At 47.7% G+C, this 22,998-nt stretch overlaps 1 long non-coding RNA gene across 1 annotated transcript; it reads right to left on the bottom strand.

Moving 5' to 3' along the window:
* Positions 1-2,296: 2,296 nt before the first annotated feature.
* On the bottom strand, positions 2,297-15,088 carry LOC132381672 (uncharacterized). The gene is made up of 3 exons (XR_009508109.1): positions 14,953-15,088; positions 14,510-14,646; positions 2,297-5,004 (listed from the first exon to the last, which is right to left on the bottom strand). It is a non-coding gene; the product is annotated as an uncharacterized LOC132381672 (long non-coding RNA).
* Between the last annotated feature and the right edge of the window lie 7,910 nt (positions 15,089-22,998).

Below are 22,998 nucleotides of genomic sequence, written 5' to 3' on the forward strand. Positions count from 1 at the left end.
AGGGCCAGATGGTCTGCATCCCAGAGTGCTTAAGGAAGTAGCCCAAGAAATAGTGGATGCTTTAGTGATAATTTTTCAAAACTCCTTAGATTCTGGATTAGTTCCTGAGGATTGGAGGCTGGCTAATGTATCCCCACTTTTAAAAAAGGAGGGAGAGAGAAACCGGGGAATTATAGACCAATTAGTCTGACATCGGTGGTGGGGAAAATGCTAGATTCGGTTATCAAAGATGTGATAACAGCACATTTGGAAAGAGGTGAAATCATCGGACAAAGTCAGCATGGATTTGTGAAAGGAAAATCATGTCTGACGAATCTTATAGAATTTTTTTGAAGATGTAACTAGTAGAGTGGATAGGGGAGAGCCAGTGGATGTGGTATATTTAGATTTTCAAAAGGCTTTTGACAAGGTCCCACGCAGGAGATTAGTGTGCAAACTTAAAGCACACGGTATTGGGGGTATGGTATTGATGTGGATAGAGAATTGTTTGGCAGACAGGAAGCAAAGAGTGGGAATAAACGGGACCTTTTCAGAATGGCAGGCAGTGACTAGTGGGGTACTGCAAGGCTCAGTGCTGGGACCCCAGTTGTTTACAATATATATTAATGATTTAGACGAGGGAATTAAATGCAGCATCTTCAAGTTTGCGGATGACACAAAGCTGGGCGGCAGTGTTAGCTGTGAGGAGGATGCTAAGAGGATGCAGGGTGACTTGGATTGGTTAGGTGATTGGGCAAATTCATGGAAGATGCAGTTTAATGTGGACAAATGTGAGGTTTTCCACTTTGGCTGCAAGAACAGGAAAACAGATTATTATCTGAACGGTGGCCGATTAGGAAAAGGGGAGATGCAAGGAGACCTGAGTGTCATTGTACACCAGTCATTGAAGGTGGGCATGCAGGTACAGCAGGCGGTGAAAAAGGCAAATGGTATGTTGGCATTCATAGCAAAAGGATTTGAGTACAGGAGCAGGGAGGTTCTACTGCAGTTGTACAAGGCCTTGGTGAGACCACACCTAGAATATTGTGTGCAGTTTTGGTCCCCTAATCTGAGGAAAGACATTCTTGCCATAGAGGGAGTACAGAGAAGGTTCACCAGATTGATTCCTGGGATGGCAGGACTTTCATATGAAGAAAGACTGGATCGACTAGGCTTATACTTGCTGGAATTTAGAAGATTGAGGGGGAATCTTATTGAAACATATAAAATTCTAAAGGGATTGGACAGGCTAGATGCAGGAAGATTGTTTCCGATGTTGGGGAAGTCCAGAACTAGGGGTCACAGTTTAAGGATAAAGGGGAAGCCTTTTAGGACCGAGAAGAGGAAAAACTTCTTCACACAGAGAGTGGTGAATCTGTGGAATTCTCTGCCACAGGAAACAGTTGAGGCCGGTTCATTGGCTATATTTAAGAGGGAGTTAGATATGGCCCTTGTGGCTAAAGGGATCAGGGGGAATGGAGAGAAAGCAGGTACAGGGTTCTGAGTTGGATGATCAGCCATGATCATACTGAATGGCGGTGCAGGCTCGAAGGGCCGAATGGCCTACTCCTGCACCTATTTTCTATGTTTCTATGACAGGGTAGATGTGGAGAGGCTGTTTCCCTTGGTGGGTGAGTCCAGGACAAGAGGTCACAGTCTTAGAATTAGAGGGTACCCATTCAAAACAGAGATGAGGAGAAATTTTTTTTAGCCAGAGGTTCGTGGATTTATGGAATTCGTTGCCACATACAGTTGTGGAGGCCTGATCATTGAGAGTGTTTAAGGAGGAGATTGACAGGTATCTGCTTAGTCAGGGTATCAATGGATATGGGGGAAAAGCCGGAAAATGGAACTAGATGGGAGAATAGTTTAGCTCATGGCAGAGTGGTGGAGCAGACTCGATGGGCTGAATGGCCTACTTCTGCTCCTTTGTCTTGTGATCTTGTGATACCATTGGAAGAGGAAGGAAAACTGAGCCAAAATAGCAATGGGCACACCTGTCCATTCTTGGTCGAGACAGTTATCCCTGGACAGAAGGCTGTCACATGCCCAGATGTTCAAGATTGGTTTATTCTTGTCGCACATAGTGAAAAGCTTTGTTTGTATGCCATCCACGCAGGTATGCTACACTCAAGTGCACTTAGCAAATAAAAAGACAATTGAATGCAGAATCCAGTGCCACCGGTACAGAGAAAGTGCAGATCGGGCAAGGGGCGCCACAGGGTAGAATGGAAGATCACGATCTGTAGTGTATGAAGTACAGTAACTAGTCAAGAGTATAATAGAGCAGCAGAGTCTGATCTTAACACATCAAAGTTCAAAGTGCATTTATTATCGAAGGATGTATACCTTATACAACCTTGAGATTCATCTTCTTAAACAAACACAATAGATCCCATTAAAACAGAAGGAGTCCATCAAACAGCAAATGAGCACAGTTTTAAGGTGCTTGGAAGTAGGTACAGAGGAGACGTCAGGGGTAAGGTGCATTACAACAAAATACCTGTCTTTGAAGTCCCATGGGATTTAGCTATTTATTGAAATGACTTTTAAAACACTGAAAATTAAATGAATAAAACACAGCTTTTTTTAATAGTAACAGTTATTATTTTAAAGCACTGAAAATTCTGTTATCCTTCAAGATATTATTATCATCACTCTCCTCCAGTCAGGTAGTTCAAAAACGGTAGGAGATGCAGGTCTACTTGTCCTGCTCCTTCTTATTCAATTGTCCCCTGTGCCAAAACTCAACAACGACCAGCACAAGGACAGAACAGTGACAGCGCACCAGTATGCGGAGCGCGTTATTTGATCTGGATCGCATTTTTTATTTTGAGAACGTACGTGCACCTGCACACTACTCATGTCCCTCACTTAACAGGAATGACATGTAACATGTAAGGCTTATTTTAAAAAATATTTTCAAATGCATTTTTTACATAACACAACGAAGAAACTTATTTTTAATTTCAGTGGGAACAGTGTTGTTGGTCTCCCTTTTCAGCCAGCGCATCAAAGTCTGGATTTAGTTTTGTTGTGGCGATTCCCAGGATGGATCTGAGGTGTTGGTCAGTTAACTTGGATCTGTGGCTGGCTTTGTTGATGTTCATGACGCTGAACGCCTGTTCACACAAATAGGTCGAGCCGAACAAAGAGTAAAGCGCAAATGTGGAGTAATACGCTGCACCTCAACAAAGGTCAATGTATATAGAGTGCGTCATCTATTAGGAAAACACCAGAATTGTGGGGAAAAAACGTTAACAAGGTTTATTAATATAATTTCATCAAGTTCTGCGGGCCGGATTAAAAAGCTTAACGGGCCGCATATGGCCCCCGGGCCGTAGTTTTCCCATGCCTGCCCTAGCCTGTCCCTCACCCCCGGCCCAACCCTCGCCCCCAGCCTGTCCTTCACCTCCGGCCCATCCCTCGCCCCCGGCCCCAATGCCCTGTCCTTTTCAACCTGGCCTGGTGCTTAAATCACCTGGACTTTGCTCTCAGCCCCGGCCCCTGCCACTTGGATACACTCTTCCGCTGCCCCACCATCTCAATTTGGCCCGTACTCAACTTTTCCAGTTCAACTCGATAGATGATGCCTGATTCAACATGTGTTATTACTTCTGTGTATTTGAGTCTGCCATCTGTATATTTTTGTATCTTCTGTCTGAGAGGGGAGAGGAGAGAGTGGCCAGGATGGGAGGTGCCCTGGACTCTGCTGGCTGCCTTCCTGCGGCAGTGAGGTGTAGTCAGAGCTCGTGGAAGGGATGCCAGTAAATAAACCCTTGGACAGGAACATGGATGGGAAAGGTTTATGGAGAAGGGCCGAAATCCAGCAAATGGGGCCTAGCTCAGATAAACGTCCTGGATTAAAGGCAAAGGACCTGTTTGCACGCTGGGTGACTGAAGCATTCTGTTCCTCGGGCCTGCATTGACTCTTCATCGTATCAGGGCAAGAGATCGGAGAGTGAAGTTCCCCTGACTGTTCACCTGCCTCTTAAATGTCACTATATGCAGTATCGTATCACCTCGGCTGACAACACATTCCAGGCACATACACTGTCTGTGCTGAAAGAAAAACGGTTCTGCATCGAACACAACATGCTGGAGGAACTCAGCAGGTCAGGCAGCATCTATGGAGAGGAATACACAGTTGACGTTTAGGGCCAAAACCCAAAGTCCTGACCTTAGTTTATTCCTTTCCTAGATGCTGCCTGACCTGCTGAGTTCCTCCAGTGTTTCATATTTGATGCTCTGGGTTTCCTGCATCTGCAGAATCTCCAGTGTTTATATCTTATCTTGTAACTTTCCTTTAACCTTCGCCCTCTGGCATTGGGTGAGAGGTTGTTGGGAGGTTCCGGTAATCTCCTTCTTCTCTCAGTCACCCCTCAGCCTCCGGGACTGCAAATGGTACAATTCGCACGATCTAACCTCTCCACGTACTAATGCTCCTTAATCCAGGTGAACTTCTTTTACAAGCTCTCCGAAGCCCCCACACCCTTCCCGTAACACACTGAGCGGAACTGCACACGGACCCAGTACCCCAAATGCGGCCTTAGCAAAGCTTCACGCAGTTGCCCCATGAGTTCCCAATTCTCGTAGTCAGTGCCCTCGTCGACAACAGCAAGTACACCATCCACGTGATGCTTCTTTCAGGGACCTGTGGACTTGCAACCCAAGATACCGCTGTATATCAATGCTCCCCAGGGTCCTGCCACTTACTGCAGACTTCCCTCGAACATCTGACCTGCTAACGTGCAATATATCACACCTGTCCAGGTTAAACTCCATCTCCCACTTCTCTCTCCAACTGATTGAACGTTGGAGAACCTTTGAGAACCTTCCTCACTTACCACAGATCCACCAATTCCTCATGCAGTCAGCAAATTTATTAGCCAGCCAACCTGCAAGTCACGTATGAAGATCACTAACAACAGGTCCCAGTGTCGAACAGCATCGGCGCAGACCTCCGGTCAGAACAGCACCGCTCCACCCTCTGTCTTCTTTGCCCAAGCCAGTCCTAACTCCAATCTGCCAAGTGCCAAGAGGTGATAGAGCAAAGACACACTCAGCCCGACGGTTTGAGATGTGTCTATTTTAATGCAAGGAGCATCATAAACATGAGCTTAGAGCGTGGATCAGTACCTGGAACTGTGACGTTGTGGCCATTACAGAGACTTGGATGTCTCAGGAACAGGAATGGCTGCTGAGTGTGACGGGCTTTAGATGTTTTATAAAGAACAGAGGGGGAGGCAAAAGAGCTGGGGGCATGGCATTGCTAATCAGGGATAGTGTCACGGCTGCAGAAAAGGAGGAAATCTCGGAGGGATTGTCTACTGAGTCACTGTGGGTGGAAGTCAGAAACAGGAAAGGGGCAGATTTACAGACTCCACCCCAAAAGTAACAGGGATATCGAGCAGCAGATAGGGAGGCCGATTCTGGAACGGTGCAATAGTAATAGGGTTGTTGCGATGGGAGATTTTGACTTTACTAATAGTGATTGGCATCTCCTTAATGCAAGGGGTTTAGATGGGGTGGAGTTTGTTAGGTGTGTTCAGAAAGGTTTCCTGACACAATATATAGATAGGCCTACATATGTAGATATGTAGACAATATGTGGATACGTAGAGGAGAGGTTGCACTTGATCTGGTATTGGGAAATGAACCTGGTCAGGTGTCAGGTCTCTCGGAGGGAGTGCATTTTAGAGGTAGTGACCACAACTCTATCTCCTTCACCATCGCGCTGGAGAGGGATAGGAGCAGAGAATTTGGAAAAACATTTAATTGGGGTAGGGGAAATATGATGCTATTAGGCAGGGACTTGGGAACATAAATTTGGAAACAGATATTCTCAGGGATATTCTCAGGCAGAAATGTAGCATGTTCAAGGAACATCTGCATGGAGTTCTGCATGGGTATGTTCCACTGAGGCAGGGAAAGGTTGGTAGGGTAAAAGAACCATGGTGTAAAAGGATGTAGAAAATCCAGTTAAGAAGAAATGAAAAGCTTATGAAAGGTTCAAGAAACTAGGTAATGTTAGAGTCTAGACAATTACAAGGTTGCTAGGAAGGAGCTTAAGAATGGAATTAGGAGAGCCAGAGGGGTCATGAGAAGGCCTTGGCGGGCAGGATTAACGGAAACCCCAAGGCATTCTACAAGTATGTGAAGAGCAATAGGATAACATGTGAGAGAATAGGACCAATCAGGTGCGATATTGGAAACACGTGCACGGAGCCGGAGGAGGTAGTGGAGGTACTTAATGAATACCTTGCTTCGGTATTCACCAGGGAAAAAGATGTTGGCAATTGTGGGGATGACTTACAGTGGACTGAAATGCTTGAGCATACAGACATTAAGAAAGAGGATGTGCTGGAACTTTTGAAAAGCATTAAGTTAGAGAAGTCACTGGGATCATTTGAGTTATACCCCAGGCTACTGTGGGAAGCGAGGGAGGATATTGCTGAACCTCTTTCGATGATCTTTGTGTCAGCAATAGGGACAGGAGAAATACCAGAGGATTGGAGGGTTGCAAATGTTATTCCCTTGTCAAGAAAGAGAAATAACCCAGGAAATTATAGACCAGTGAGTCTGACTTCAGTGGTGGGTAAATTGTTGGAGAAGATCCTGAGAAGCAGGATTAATGAGCACTTGGAGAGACATAATCTGATTAGGAATAGTCAGCATGGCTTTGTCAGGGGCAGGTTGTGCCTTACAAGCCTGATCGAATTCTTTGAGGGTGTAGCAAAACACATTGATGAAGGTAGAGCAGTGGATGGAGTGTATATGAATTTCAGCAAGGCATTTGATTAGGTTCCCCATGCAAGGCTCCTTCAGAAAATAAGGAGGCATGGGATACAAGTAAACCTTGTTTTGTGGATCCAGAATTGACTTGAATGGTGGTTGCAGATGGTTCATATTCTACATGGGGGTCGGTGACCAGTGGTGTTCCACAGGGATCTGTTCTGGGACCCCTCCTCTTTGTGATTTTTATAAATGACCTGGATGAGGAAGTAGAAAGGTGGGTGAGTAAGTTTGAAGATGACACAAAGGTTGGGGGTGTTGTGGATAATCTGGAGGGTTGTCAGAAGTTACAACAGGACATCAATAGGATGCAGAACTGGGCTGAGGAGTGGCAGATGGACTTCAACCCAGATAAATGTGAGGTGGTTAATTTTGGTAGGTCAATTTGAAGACAGAATATAATATCAGTGGTAAGACTCTTGGCAGTGTGGAGGATCAATGAGATCTCAGGGTCCGTGTCCATAGGACACTCAAAGCTATTGCGTAGGTTGACAGTGTTGTTAAGAAGGCATATGGTGTGTTGGCCTTCATCAACCGTGGGATTGAGTTCAAGAGCCGTGAAGTTTCAGCTATATAAGACCCTGGTCAGACCCCACTTGGAGTACTGTGTTCAGTTCTGGTCACCTCACTACAGGAAGGATGTGGATACTATAGAGAGAGTGCAGAGGAGATTTACAAGGATGTTGCCTGGATTGGGGAGCATGCCTCATGAGAATAGGCTGAGTGAACTCGGCCTTTCCTCTATGACAGCGACCGAGAATGAAAGGTGACCTGATAGAGGTGTGTAAGATAATAAGAGGCATTGATACTTTCGACCATGGGTCACCAACCTTTTTTGCACCATGGACTGGTTTAATATTGACAATATTCTTGTGGACCAGCCAACGGGGTTGGGGAGGGTGTTAATCACGACCGGTATATAGGTGATAAGTTAACTATAAGTCACTTATAAGTGGCTAATACACTCAATTTCATTTCTAAAAGGGTTTATCTAACGAATTTAATATCAAACACACAGCACATATTTTCCTCGTATGAACATATAAAATCATTGCAACACACCAGTAAGGCCCCGTCCCTGGGCCGCAGTCCGGAGAGAGCGACCGATCGAGAGAGGAGTGCGACAGGGCGCTTGCCCCCCCTCCTTGTAGGTCGGTAGGATCTATGAGCTGACAAAGGTTTGGCTCGAGGGATGACTTTCAGTAGATGGCAGTGAGGTAGCTGCTCTGTTACTTACGAAACCCTGAGCCTGAATTAGGTCATCTGCGAATATATTAACACCGGGTTCCCCACGAACATTCGGTGTGCTAGACAGGTTTAGAGGTGGCGCCCACCTGTCCGCGCTCCAGGCCAGTAGCAACGGAACTTCCCGCCGGTCGGTTACCCAAGGCCAACCAGTGATCCCTGGTGCGAGGGTATCACTGCGTTTAGGCAACTGATGATCTCACGTGGGTAATGACCTCGCGTGCGTTCAAGTTCAACAGTGGGCGTGACAAGGAATGAGGAAAGGTGCATATCGTTTCATATCGCCAAATCATATCGTTTCCTCGCGGCCCGGTGGTTGGGGACCACCGCAATGAACAGTCAGAAGCTTTTTCCCAGGGCTGAATTGGCTAACATGTGGGGCTTAGTTTTAAGGGGTTTGGAAATAGGTACCAAGAGGATGTCAGGGATAAGTTTTTCAGAGTGGTGGGTGCGTGGAATTCATTGCCAGGCTCTTTTAAGAGCCTCTTAGATAGGTACATGGAGCTTAGAAAAATAGAGGGCTATGCATTAGGGAAATTCTAAGCAGTCTCCAAAGTAGGTTACATGGTCGGCACGACATTGTGGGCCGAAGGGCCTGTAATGTGCTGTAGATTTCTATGTTCTATATCGCTGTGTACCTATATAAGCCCTAATCTTCTGGATCAGCCCACCATGACCAGCCTTGTCAAAGTTTTACTGAAGTTTGTAAATATAGCATTCACTGGCCCACCACACTCATCAAACATCTTTGTCACCTCCTCATAAAGACACAATCAGACATGATCCGTCCTGCACAAAGCCATGCTGATCATTCCAAATAAATGCCGGTTTTCCCAATCTCACATTCTGTAAATCCTGTCCTTGGGAGTATTCTCCAATAATTTCCACAAGCTCACAGGCCCATCATTTCCTGGTTTGCTAAAGTCGCTCCAAAACAAGGGGAAAATATTTTCTACCCTTCAGTCCTCTGGGACCTCACCTATGGCAGAAGAGGACAGGGATCATGGCCAAGACCCAGCAATTTCTCAATAACCTGGGATAGATCTCATCAGGACCTGCGGACTTGCCCATCTTAATGTTCTTCAACAGCTCCAGCTCTTCCCCCTTGATATCAACACATCCTAAAATATCAGCATGGCCCTCCCTCCCATCCAGGAGTCTCTTAAAAGACCCTATTGTTTCCACCTCCACCACTGCTGCCAGCAGCCTATTCCACGCACTCTCCACCCTCTGTGTAAAACAACTTGCCCTTGACATCTCCTCTGTACCTATTTCCAAGCACCTTAAAACTGTGGTGCTAGATATTTCAGCCCTGGGAAAAAGCCTCTGACTATCCACATGATCAATGCCTCTCATCATCTTGTACACCTCTATCAGGTCACCTCTCATCCTCCGTCGCTCCAAAGACAAAAGGCCGAGTTCACTCAACCTGTTTTCATAAGGCATGCTCCCCAATCCAGGCAACATTCTTGTAAATCTCCTTTCCACTCTTTCTATGGTTCCCATATCCTTCCTGTAGTGAGGTGACCAGAACTGAGCACAGTACTCCAAGAGGGGTTTGACCATGGTCCTATAGAGCTGCAACATCACCTCTCAGCTCTTAAACTCAATCCTACGATTAATAAAGGCCAATACACTGTATGCCTTCTTAACCATAGAATCAACCTGTGCAGAAGCTTTGAGTGTCCTATGGACTTGGACCCCAAGATCCCTCTGATCCTCTACACTGCCAAGAGTCTTACCATTAGTACTATATTCTGCATTCATTATTGACCTTCCAAAATGAACCACTTCACACTTACCTGGGTTGAACTCCATCTGCCACTTCTCAGCCCAGTTTTGCATCCTATCAATGTCCCGCTTTAACCTCTGACAGCCCTCCACACTATCCACAACACCTCCAACCTTAGTGTCATCAGCAAACTTACTAACCCATCCCTCCACTTCCTGATCCAGGTCACGAAGAGTAGGGTGTTGGAACAGATCCCTGAGACTCTCCACTGGTGACTGGCAGAATGAAGATCCTGTGGGAATGCACAAGAAACAGGAGGCTGAGCACGGACAGCACTTCCAGTCAGCTTAGAACCATACTCTCCGGGTTCGTGTCCACTCTGCAGATCATTCCGGCCATACTGTATGGACTGTGTCCACTGCGCAGATCAGTCCGACCGTGCTGTCTGGGGTTGTGTCCACTGCGCAGATCAGTCCGACCGTGCTGTCTGGGGTTGTGTCCACTGGGCAGATCAGTCCGACCGTGCTGTCTGGGGTTGTGTCCACTGCGCAGATCAGTCCGACCGTGCTGTCTGGGGTTGTGTCCACTGCGCAGATCAGTCCGACCGTGCTGTCTGGGGTTGTGTCCACTGGGCAGCTCTTTCCAGCCATGGTTACTCTGCCAGTCAAATGCTGGACAAACTCAGCATCTTCGGCGGCCGCTATGGGGGTTTCAGGCCGTGAGCACTGGACAAATGGGTTGGAAGCCAGAATAAGAAGTTGGGAGAGACGAGTTACAGCGACATTTAACCTCATTGGAGTGTTGAAGATAGAAGTGTGACTAATTGGACAGGAACAGGGCCTCCGACCTATAGGATCAGTGTGAATGGGTGGGTGGTGGCCAGCACAGACGGTTGGCTGAGGGGCTGCGCTGGTTCTTCATTGGGACGGAGTGGTATCCTCAGGCTTCAGGACTCGCTGGCTGTTGCACAGACTCATTCAAAGTAAAGGGAAAGTTTTCAAAACAAGGATCATCTGGCCAAAACGTCCATCAGATTCTCTCAGATCAGAATACATCCTGGCTCGATACTGGGGGCAAGAGAAGCCATCTGCGGGCCGAGTGGCATCTGCGGGGAGGGAAGGAATTGTCGACCAGGCCTGAGAATGGAGGGGGAAGGTGGTGGGGAAGACAGAGACTGGAAGATGATTGATGGACTGAGAAGAGTAATCGGCAGAAGGAGCTGGGAGAGGAGGCTGAAGGTTAGAAACAGTGAAAAACATTGTTTCAGTGACACAGCATGATACAGGCCATTCAGCCCATGTGGTAACAGGCCCTTCTATCCCATCGAGCCAGCACCACCCACGTAACCAATTAACCCACTAACACTGGCATCCTTGGGATGTGGGAGGAAACCAGAGCACCCAGAGGAAACCCACTCAGTCACAGGGAAAACGTGCAAACTCCTTATAGAGAGCGATGGGAACTGAATACAGGCCATTGGCACTGTAATTACGTAACGCTAGCCACTACATCGCTGTGTCACTGTCCGCACGTCATCTAGACAGCTCGTAAAAGCAGGAAGACAATGTGCTGGGATCTGACAGGCAAGGGAGGTTCTCCTGGGAATGGTGAGGACAAACAGAACCAGTTGGGGAGGGATTTCGGTGAGTAGGTACATGGATGGATCCAAGCAGGGAGGAGGTTGAAAATGGATGCAAGGCAGATGGAAAGGGCAGATGAATTCCTAGCTAGAGAGCTGATGCAGAGGGCAGGGATTCAGATTTGGGAGCATTAGGATCTGTATTGGAACAGAGAATAAACCTCAGGGTCGGGGATAAACTTGGTAATAAATTGACTTTGAACTTTGAGAGGTGACCTGGACAAGAGGGGGGGCTTGCATGTGAAGTGGAGCTGATTCCGATATCCTGGTAGTTAACTTGCTCGTGCAGCTCAGCGGGGTTTGAACGAGATTGGTGGGGGAGCGGGGCCTGAAGCAGAAGGAGGCTGGAAGTTGAGCTGGGACTCAGTGGGCAGCAGCAAGGCAGGGAGCGAGGAAAGGCCACTGGATTAAATTGCAGGAAAGCTGGATGGACTTGGGGCTTGGAGAGTGACATTGGACTGGAATATTATATCTCTGCTTCAGGAAGGACAGGGCTGGTAGCTAAATGACTCAGAATGCAGGTGCTGTAGGAGGGATGTGGGGTGGGGAAAGCCAGGACGGAAATTACATTCCTGGTTAGGCAGAAAATCTCCGCAGTCACCCAGGACAATATCACCGACGGATATTTGAGTGGGGCGGAGCTGAGAAATCAGAAGGGGATGATCGCCTTGTTGAGTTTGTACTAAAGTCAACAGGAATTAGCAGAACAAACATGCAGGCAGCCTGTCGAAAGATGGAAGAACAATCATTGTCATAGTAAGCAGTTTTAGACTGACTGTTATTGGGCTGTGGACCTTGAAGGGGTTGAATTTGTTCAATGTTGCCTGGCAAGTTTTTTGTGCAATCTGTTGAAAGTCACACCAGAGAAAGCCCAAAGTTCAAAGTAAATTAATTAATTATCTATGTAAGTCTATGCCACCAAATACAACCGTGAGATTCATTTTATTGTAGGCATTCAAGTAGAAATAAGAAATTCAATAGAACCAAAATGAAAAGCTCCACACAAAGACAGACAAATAACCAACGTGCAAAAGAAGTCACACTGTGTAAATAAGAAAAAAAACTAATAATAGATACTGAGAACTTGAGTTATAGAATCCGTAAATTAATCTGTAGGTTGTGGAAGCAGTTCAGCTTTGATGTGAGTGAAATTATCACATGCCCCCCCCCCCCCCGATTCAGGATCCTGATGGCTGAGGGGTGATAACTGTTCCTGAACCTGGTGGTGTGACTCCTGAAGCTCCTGTACCTCCTTCCTGATGGAAGCAGTGAGAAGAGAGGTGGTGGGAGGGTCCCTGATGATGGCTAGCAAGCCACACACAATGCTGGAGGAACTCAGCAGGTCAGGCAGCATCTATGGAAAGGAGTAAACAGTTGAAGTTTCGGGCTGAGACCCTTCATCAGGACTGTCCTGTGATAGCACAGCATGTAAACATAGATGTGCTCAATTGTGGGGTGGGCCTTACCTGTGATGGACTGGCCTGTAACCACAACTTTTTGTAGGATTTTCTGTTCCTACAAAGGCCAGCAGCGGATGTACTTCCTGCGGCTCTTGAGGAAATATGGTCTGCCTCAGGAATTGCTGCTGCAGTTCTACACTGCAGTCATTGAGTCTGTCCTGTGCACCTCCGTCACTGTGTGGTTTGGAGCCGCCACCAAGCAGGATAGAACCAGACTACAGCGCACAGTGAGGACTGCCGAGCGCATCATTGGAGCCTCCCTGCCCTCTATTGTGGACCTGTACTCTTCCAGGTTGAGGAAGAGGGCGGGGAACATCATAAAGGACTCCTCCCATCCTGCGCACGGACTGTTTGAACTGCTTCCGTCTGGTAGGCGCTTCAGATCCCTCCAGACTAAGACTAATAGGCACTGGAGAAGTTTTTTCCCTACTGCGGTCACTTTGCTAAACAGTTAACTGCCGGTTAACTGTCCGCTAACTATTACTTGGATTGCACTACCTGTATGTATAATATATTTTAATTTATATTTATCATTATTATTGTTATGAGCAGAGAGACAACATCTGCCCGAAGTAAATTCCTTGTTTGTGCACAGGTACTTGGCGATTAAAGTCTGATTCTGATTCTTGGGCATTGGTGTTTCTATACCAATGTAGATGTTGACACTCTCATGGGAAATGGGTGAGGACAAGTGATTAAGGAGTCAACGGGGCAGCATTTTGAAACCTGTGACCATTGTTCTGTTAGTTTCAAATTAGTTGGGGAAGGGGACACAGCAAATTTTGATGGTATCCGATGGGAGCTTGTTAGACAGGCAGAGTGACATCTGACAAATGGGGAAGCTTTAAAAGTAATATATTGTTAGATATTCAAGGTCTGGATGTTTCTGACAGAGTGAGGGGGAAGTCTGGCGGGAATAGGAACCCTGGACGATGAGGGATATCGAGGCTCTGGTCAGGAGGACGGAGGCACAGGTGAAGAACAGGCGGGTGGGATCAAGTTAATACCGGGAGTAGTTTACCATTACAGGGGAATAGGAAGGAAATGGGAAGAGCAGAAATTTGGGATGGGGGTAGCATTGGCAGGGAGGATTGAGGAGAATCCAAACAGATTTTACCTACATCAAAGGGAAAAGAATGGAGGATATAGCCCCTCAAAGATCAAAGTTGACATCTTTGTGGTGCCACTGGAGATGGGTGAGGTCCTTAATGAATACTTATCCTCAGTTGAGACGGACATGAAGGCTTGGACTTTAATGGAGAGGTCGGGTATAGTCTGCATTACATCAGAGGGGGTAAAATGAAGATAAATGAAGAAGGAAGATAAATCTTCAAGGCTTGGTCAGGTATATCACAGCATGCTGTTGTCAGAGGAACTTGGGTGCACTTGTGTAAGAACTGCCAAAGGTTGGTTAGCAGTTTATCAGGAGGGCAAATGGAACGCTGGTCTTCAATGCTAGAGGGAGTAAATTTGAGACCAAATATTGTCACTGTACAGGGTGCCGGTGAGGCCACACCCACAGTACCGCGCGCATTGTCACTTGAGGAGGGGTGAACCAGCTTTGGAGGCGGTGCAGAGGAGGTTCACCAGGTCGATTCCAGGGATGAGGGGGTTAGCCTCGAGAGAGAGAGAGAGACACGGTGTCATCTGCGACCATACCCGCTGGGCGCCACCGTAGCGCCATTGCCGGTCACGCGTTCCAGCGTTCAGAATTCAACTTCAGCGCCGTCTGTAAGGGAGGAATCCGTGACCCTGGTTTCATCCACAGTCCAAAGATACTCGGGTTTGTAGGTTAACTAGTCGAAGTGAATAGTGCCTTAATTAGGCTAGTACTGTGCTGAATCTTGCCCTCCGCCCAATATCTCCAAATAAAATAAATATTTTTAAACAGGAGGGAAAGGATCTTATGGAAACATTAAAATCACGAAAGGGATAGATAAGACCGAGACAGGGAACTTGTTTCCACCGGTAGATGAGATTACAACTGGGAGAAATGGTCTCAAAATACACGGGAATAGATTCAGGACGGAGATGAGGAGAAACGGGTTTTCCCAGAGCAGTGAATCTGTGTAATTTTCCCCCAGAAAAGCGGTAGAAGTTACCTGGTTCGGTGAATTTACTCGAGTTACAGTGGAGGGGTTTTTGCATAGCTGGGAAGTTATGGGTTGGTGGAGCTGGGTCCGCGGCCTGACCAGGTGCGGAACGGGCGATACTGAGGTAAGAGTGGGCGCACCTACAGGGCCAGAGAGGGCAGAGCAATTTGTAGGTGGGGCTTCGTTGTTTGGGCCGGGGCTTGTTTGTTGTGAGACGGACCAGATTCGCGCCAGCCGGTGTGTGGGCGGGAGCTTCATTTTGTCAATGAGATGTGGGCGGGGCCTGTTTTGTACGGACCAATGAGTGGGCGGGGTGTTTGTGTTTGTGTCGACGGGGCTGAATTGTAGCGGTTTCGTTGTCTGGACAGAGGCGCGGGTGGGGGCATTTTGCAGGACGATAAGAGCTCAATTGCGTGGGTCTTGGGGAAGGGTAAGAGAGGGGAGGAGCCCCTGAGTGATAGAACAGGAGTGCATGCAATGAGAACGTTGACAGTTCGCGATGTCGCTTCACATTCCGATCACAGGGGATTGTCACCCCATATCAGTGAGAGTTCAAAGTAAAATTTATTAACTGAGTACATACACGTCATCACATATAATTCTGAGGTTCTTCTGCGGCGGGCATACTTGACAAACCTACAGAACAGTAACAGTAATCCGGATCAATGAACAACAAACTGTGCAAGTATAAATAAATGGCAATAAATGACGAGAGCGTGAAATAGCGTGATAACGAGTCCTTAATGCGAGACCATTCGTTGTGGGAACACCTGGAAGTGGAATGAATGTTGTTGTCCCCTTTTGTTCAGGAGCCTGGTGGTTGAGGGGTAGTAACTGTTCCTGAACCTGGTGGTGCGAGTCCTGACGCTCCTGTACCTTCTACCTGATGGCTGAGGGGTAATAACTGTTCCTGAACCTGGTGGTGCGAGTCCTGATGGCAGCAGCGAGAGAAGAGCCTGGCCTGGGTGCCGAGGATCTTTGAAGATGGATACTGATTTCCTCCGACAGTGTTTCGTGTAAATATACTCAGTGGTTGGGGGAGGGGCTTTACCCATGATTCACAGGGCCAAGTCCACTCCCTTTCCACTCAAAGGCATTGGTGTTCCCATACCAGGCCGTCACCACACATCTATAGAAGACAATTAATTAATTTGTTGAGATGCTGCACTGAATAGGCCCTTTGGCCCCATCGAGCTGCGGCACCCACCAACCCCCGATTTAACCCTAGCCTCATCGCGGGACAGTTTACAATGAGAATTAGCCTACCAACTGATACCCTTCGACTGTGGGAGTGATGCATCATCAATAACTCTGAGACGTGGGTTAAGGTAGGCTTTTATTGGCTGGAAGAAAGCACAAGCAGCAAGTGACCATCACACAGCATCCTGGAGACTGAGGAAGGGTCGGTGGCTCCAATCGCCTTTATACCGGGGTCTGTGGGAGGAGCCACAGGGGCAGTCAGCAGGGGGCGTGTCCAGACAGGTATATGTAGTTCACCACAGGGAGACAGTGTGGGAGGAGCCACAAGGGCAGTCAGCGGGAGGGGTGTCCAGACAGGTATATGTAGTTCACCACAGGGAGACAGTGTGGGAGGAGCCACAGGAGCAGTCAGCAGGGGGCGTGTCCAGACAGGTATATGTAGTTCACCACAGGGAGACAGTGTGGGAGGAGCCACGGTCTGTGGGCGGGGCCACAGGAGCAGTCAGCAGGGGGCGTGTCCAGACAGGTATATGTAGTTCACCACAGGGAGACAGTGTGGGAGGAGCCACGGTCAGTGGGAGGAGCCACAGGGGCAGTCAGCAGGGGACGTGTCCAGACAGGTATATGTAGTTCACCACAGGGAGACAGTGTGGGAGGAGCCACAGGGGCAGTCAGCAGGGGGCGTGTCCAGACAGGTATATGTAGTGTTCACCACAGGGAGACAGTGTGGGAGGAGCCACGGTCTGTGGGAGGAGCCACAGGGGCAGTCAGCAGGGGGCGTGTCCAGACGGATATGTAGTTCACCACAAGGAGACAGTGTGGGAGGAGCCACAGGGGCAGTCAGCAGGGGGCGTGTCCAACCACAGAGAGACAGTGTGGGAGGAGCCACGGTCAGTGGGAGGAGCCAGAGGAGCAGTCAGCAGGGGGCGTGTCCAGACAGGTATATGTAGTTCACCACAGGGAGACAGTGTGGGAGGAGCCACGGTCTGTGGGAGGAGCCACAGGGGCAGTCAGCAGGGGGCGTGTCCAGACAGGTATATGTAGTTCACCGCAAGGAGACAGTGTGGGAGGAGCCACGGTCTGTGGGAGGAGCCACAGGGGCAGTCAGCAGGGGGCGTGTCCAGACAGGTATATGTAGTTCACCACAGGGAGACAGTGTGGGAGGAGCCACAGGGGCAGTCAGCAGGGGGCGTGTCCAGACAGGTATATGTAGTTCACCACAGGGAGACAGTGTGGGAGGAGCCACAGGGGCAGTCAGCAGGGGGCGTGTCCAGACGGATATGTAGTTCACCACAAGGAGACAGTGTGGGAGGAGCCACGGTCAGTGGGAGGAGCCACAGGGGCAGTCAGCAGGGGGCGTGTCCAACCACAGGGAGACAGTGTGGGAGGAGCCACGGTCAGTGGGAGGAGCCACAGGGGCAGTCAGCGGGAGGGGCGTGTTCAGACAGGTATATGTAGTTCACCACAGGAAAGAAATCCACCTGGTGACGGGGAAAACGTACGAAGTCCTTACAGTCAGCAGCAGGAGTTGAATTAGTACTGGAAAGCATTGTACCAGTACGCTCCTGTGCCATGTTATTATTAATGTAAAATGTGCAGGGTCTGGTGCCCATCCCTGCAACACGTCACTGGGAACAGTTCTATCCTCTAACCAATGTTCCCCAAAACAGTCCTTTTGTGCACTGACCTTTGAATGCTACATCTTCAAGAAACCCTGAAAAGCTTTTATTCCCCGTAAAATTATTACCCTTTCATAAATATGATTTTGCTAGGTAATCTGTGACTGTGTTCTTAATAATAGGTCCCAGGATTACAATTAGTACTTTTTTTATTCTAGCTACAGTGTGAGGACAGGCAACTTAATCAGATGTGATGATAATTAACTGGATTAATAGGAAATAATCCAATTAAAATTAATACTGCAGAGACTGGAAATATGAAATAAATTCAGGAACTGCAGAAGCACTCAAGATTCAAGGCCCAAGTTGCTGAGGGAAATAGAAGTTAATCATTAGCCTGAAAATATCAAACTTCAACACGGGTACTTTTGACATTTTAATAAACTCAGGTCTCAGAAATCAACTGTCCATTCATTTCCATAAATGCTGCCTGATCTCCAGCATACTGTGTGTGTTGTTCTGATTTCCACAATCTGCAGAATTTCTCATGTTTATGATTTCCATAATCTTTCCATTTTCCTCATTCTGACACCCATGTCCAGCCGCCATCACTTACTTTCATCTTCACCCGCTCCTGATTCCATTCACCTACTACCCCCACATTTCACCCACCAGGTCCCCTCCCCATCTGCCCTTCACCCCATGGCTCCCGTTATCACTGATCAGATTCCAGTCTTTCCATTCCTAGCTGTCACCACCTTCTCTCTGCTCTCTTCCCACCCGTTTCCATCAGCCTCCTTTGCTTGCTCCCAGCTGTTATCCACAACTTTGTCTGCCAACTCCATCCCTCTCCCTTCTGCCCCAGATCCTCAATCCACCAGTTACCTCCTCTGAGTCTGAGTAGGGCCCGTTTAACTCAACTGTTTTCTGTAAGGCAGCTGCCTTCAAATCCATTAGAACATGCTACCTGCAATGCCCCGGGGTTTAATTTCTCAGTGAGCACCAGTCAGAGCAAAAGCTCATTTGCTGGTGATGCGGAGAGAGGTTTAAAAAGAGCTCAGGTGCTTTTTGGCTTTTTTTTGGCATGCGGCACGAGGACAATAAAAAGAAAGGAGGTGTAAGCAGAGCGGCCATTGTTGAAGTGGGCATTGTTAGAGTGGTGAAGCTTTGGCTCAACAGGCTTAGGCAAGCATGGGTGGAGGTTCTAGGTAAGAAAGAAAGCTTCCAGTAAGTTGTTTTCCTCTTTAGTACCTAGCTAGTGGGCTGAGAATGGATCTGGAGGTAGTGGCATGTTGCTTATGCGGGGTGTGGGAAATTTGGGACACCTCCGGTCTCTCCGCTGACTACATCAGCAACGTTAAGGAGCTGGAGCTGCCGCTCAATGGGAGAATGAGGAGGGTTTAGTCACCCCTAAGTTGCAGAGGGCAAGTCCCTGGGCGACCGTCAGCAGAGGGAAAAGGAATATGCAGCCACTGTAGCGTAGCCCTGCGGTCATCCCCGCAATAATACAGCTTTGGAGAACCTAGCAAGGAGACGGCTGTCTCTGTGGAAGTGCAGAGAAGAGGAGTGCAGTTGTGATAGAAGAATCCCTAATTAGAGGAGTAGAAAGCAAATTCTCCAGATTTGAAAGAGACACTTAAATGGTATGTTGCCTCCCAGGGTCAGGGATGAATCACGATCAAGCCCACAACATTCTATAGGGGGAAGGTGAACAGACAGAAGTCTTGGTACATATTGGTACTAATGACATAGGTAGGAAAAGAGAGGGGGTCCTGAAGAGAGAATATAGGAAGTTAGGCAGAAAGCTGAAAACAGCATAGTAATCGTTGGAGAGTGAAAATGGGATGATTTGGTAGATGAGTGCATGGTTGAAGAATTGGTGCAGGCATAGGGTTTCAAATTTACGGATCATTGGAATCTCTCCTGGGAAGAGAAAAATGACGAGTTACGCCTGAACCCAAAGGGGCCAATATCCTTGCACACAGGTTTGCTAGAGCAGTGGAAAGGGTATTTAACTAATTTGGCAGGGTAATGGGAACCGGAGTAATAGGGCTGAGGAAGGGGCAGTTGGTATAAAAGTAGGTGCAGTGTGTAGTAACACTGTGAGGAAGGACAGGCAGATGATAGGGTAAAATTGCAGTCAGTGGGAAGAGTTAAAGTGCAACAAGGGGCCAAAATCAAAATCAATGCAGTATGTGGGATAAGGATGATCTTGCAGCACAGTTACAGATTGGCAGGTATGACGTTGTGGGCGTCACTGAGTCGTGGCTGAAAGAAGATTGTAGTTGGAAGTTTAACTATCAAGGATACACCTTGTATTGAAAGGACAGGAAGGTAGGCAGAAGGGATGGCGTAGCTCTGCTGATAAGAAAAAAATAAATCAAATCCTTAGAAGGAATAGGATCGGAAGGTGTAGAATCGTTCTGGGTACAGTTAAGGAACTGCAGAGGGGAAAACATCCCAGATGGGAATTATATACAGGCCTCCGAACAGCAGCCAAGATGCTGGCTATAAATTAAAGCAGGGAATAGAAAATGCATGTCAAAAAGGGCAGTGTTATGATAATCATGGGGGATTTCAGTCTGCAGGTAGATTTGGACAATCGGCTTGGTGCTGGATCCTCAGAGAGGGATCTTGTAGAATGCCTGTGAGATGGCTTTTTAAGAGCATCTTGTGGTTGAGCCCACAGGGGGGAAAGCATTTCTGAATTGGGTGTTACGTAGTGACCCGGAGTTGATTAGGAAGCTTAAGAGAAAGGAAACCTTAGCAGACAGTGATCAGAATACGATGACTTCACCCTGCAGTCTGAGAGGGAGAAGCTGAAGTCAGATGTATCGGTATTACAGTGGAGTAAAGGAATTACAGGGACATGAGAGAGGAGCTGGCCAAAGTTGATTGGAAGGGGACACTAGCAGAGATGATGGCAGAACAGCAATGGATGGTGTTTCAGCGGTGGGGGGTGGGGGGCAGAATTCAGAAGGCACAGGAAAGATACATCCCAAAGAGGTACTATTCTAAAGAGAGAATGAGGCATCTGTGACTGACAAGGAAAGTCAGAAACAGCATAAAAGCAAAAGAGAGGGCAAGATTCAGTGGGAAGTTGGAGGATTAGGAAGCTTTTAAACACCAATAGAAGGCAACTAAAAATGGGATTAAGCAAAAAACGATGAAATAGGAAGGCAAGCTAGACAATATATAAAAGAGGATACAAAAAGTTTTTTTTAGATATAAGGAGTAAAAGATAGATGAGAGTGGATATCAGACCACTGGAAAGTGGTGCTGGGGAGGTAGTATAATGGACAAAGAAATGATGGGTGAACTTTGCATCAGTCTTCAATGTGGCAGACACTAGCAGAATGCCAGAACTGCAAGAGTGTCGGGGGGGGGGGGCAGAAGTGAGGGTAGTTGCTATTACTAAGGACAAGGTGCTTGGGAATCTGAAAGGTCTGAAGGTAGATAAGACACCTGGACCAGATGGACCACACCTCAGGATTCAGAAAGAGGTGGCTGAAGAGATAGTGGAGACATCGGTAATGATCTTCCAAGAATCACTGGATTCTGGTTGCCAAGGCTTGATATGCCGAATCTCCGTAGGTTCCAGAGGAAGTGGAAGCACTGTTGTGCTTTCTCTGTGATTATATTTATATGATGGGTCCAGGACATCTGAGATAGTGACGCCCAGGAATTTAAAGTTACTGACCCTCTTCGCCTCTGATTCTCCGATGAGAACTGGTTCAGGGACCTCTGCTGGCCTCCTCCTGAAGTCTACCATCATTTAAAGCCAGCAAGATGGGAAAAGGATCCCAGTATACTTACTGCAATTATACAGGGCTCCTGGAAGATCGTGTGCAGGCTGCTCTCCCTGCCCACAGAAAACTATAGTTATAATAGGGGAGACAGATTCTCCAGTCCGGGATGTTACAGGAAGGTTTATCCCATGAGGAAACATTAAGTGGCCTTCCTAAGCTGAAAAAGACAAAAGGTGATTTCCGTGTAGCTCACATAAGGATTTTGGGTCTTTAACTCTGTAGATGCAGTGTCATGTCTGCTGTGGTTTGGGAACAATGACCCGGGAGTTTCAGAGAGGGTGGGGAAAAGATTAAACATAAATAGGAGCAGAAGCAAGACATGTGACCCCCTCAGTGCTGCGTCTCCTTTCATTCTGGTCCTTGCTGATCTACCCAAGCCTCGATCTTCTGCTGGGATTCATCATCACTCCCAGTTCACTGGTCCCTCCATTAAATAACCCCAGCAATCCAGCCAGGCTAGTGACTTCCAAAGGTTCACCAACCTCTGCAAGAAGAACAGAGATTACCATGCACTTTGGTTTAATGTGTGTTGGCGTGTGGCCTAGTGGATAAGGCATCGGTCTAGTGATCTGAAGGTCACTGGTTCGAGCCTCAGCTGAGGCAGCGTGTTTGTGTCCTTGAGCAAGGCACTTAACCACACATTGCTCTGCGACGACACCGGTGCCAAGCTGCTTGGGTCCTAGTGCCCTTCCCTTGAACAACATCGGTGGCAAGGAGAGGGGAAGGCCTGCAGCTTGGGCAACTGCCGGTTTCCCATACAACCCTGCCCAGGCCTGCGCCCTGGAAAAACCTTCCAAGGGACAAATCCATGGACTCACAAGACTAACGGATGCTTTTTGGTTTAATATTCTCCCGCAGGTGGAATTACTTCAGCATCTATCCTGTCATTGCCCCTTGTATATTTCAGCAAGATGGCCTCTCATTCATCTAAACCTCAAAGTTATGGAACTAGTTTATAAGAGGCAACCCTCTTATCCCAGGCATTAGCCGAGAGAATCCCATTTGGACTCCCTTTAAAGCCAGTCTAGCATTTCCTAAGTAGGACGAGTAAAACTCCACACAGTGTGCTTCAGAAGTGGCCTCAACAACCCTCTGTACAATCACAACAGTATTTCCCCCCATTTCTAACCTCCAGCCCTCTCACAATAAAGGATAATTTTCTTGCCCCTCATCCTTCCTAAGCACCTGCTGCACCTAATGTGCAAGAACGTCTGGATATCCCTGTAGTTTATTCACCTGCAGTTTTCATGGTTTGGATAAGTCTGCCCGTAGTTTGCATGGCCTCGCACCTACCCACTTTAAACTCTACTTGACTAGCGTTTCCTCGGTCGCTTCATCCATCTGCATCCTGATGGTTTCAAATACTCTGCCCTCATCCACCTACTCCTGAGTCACGGGCAAACCTCAACACTATAAGCTCTGCCATG

Source organism: Hypanus sabinus, chromosome 26 (genome assembly GCF_030144855.1).
Source record: "Hypanus sabinus isolate sHypSab1 chromosome 26, sHypSab1.hap1, whole genome shotgun sequence".
Classification (NCBI taxonomy): domain Eukaryota; kingdom Metazoa; phylum Chordata; class Chondrichthyes; order Myliobatiformes; family Dasyatidae; genus Hypanus; species Hypanus sabinus.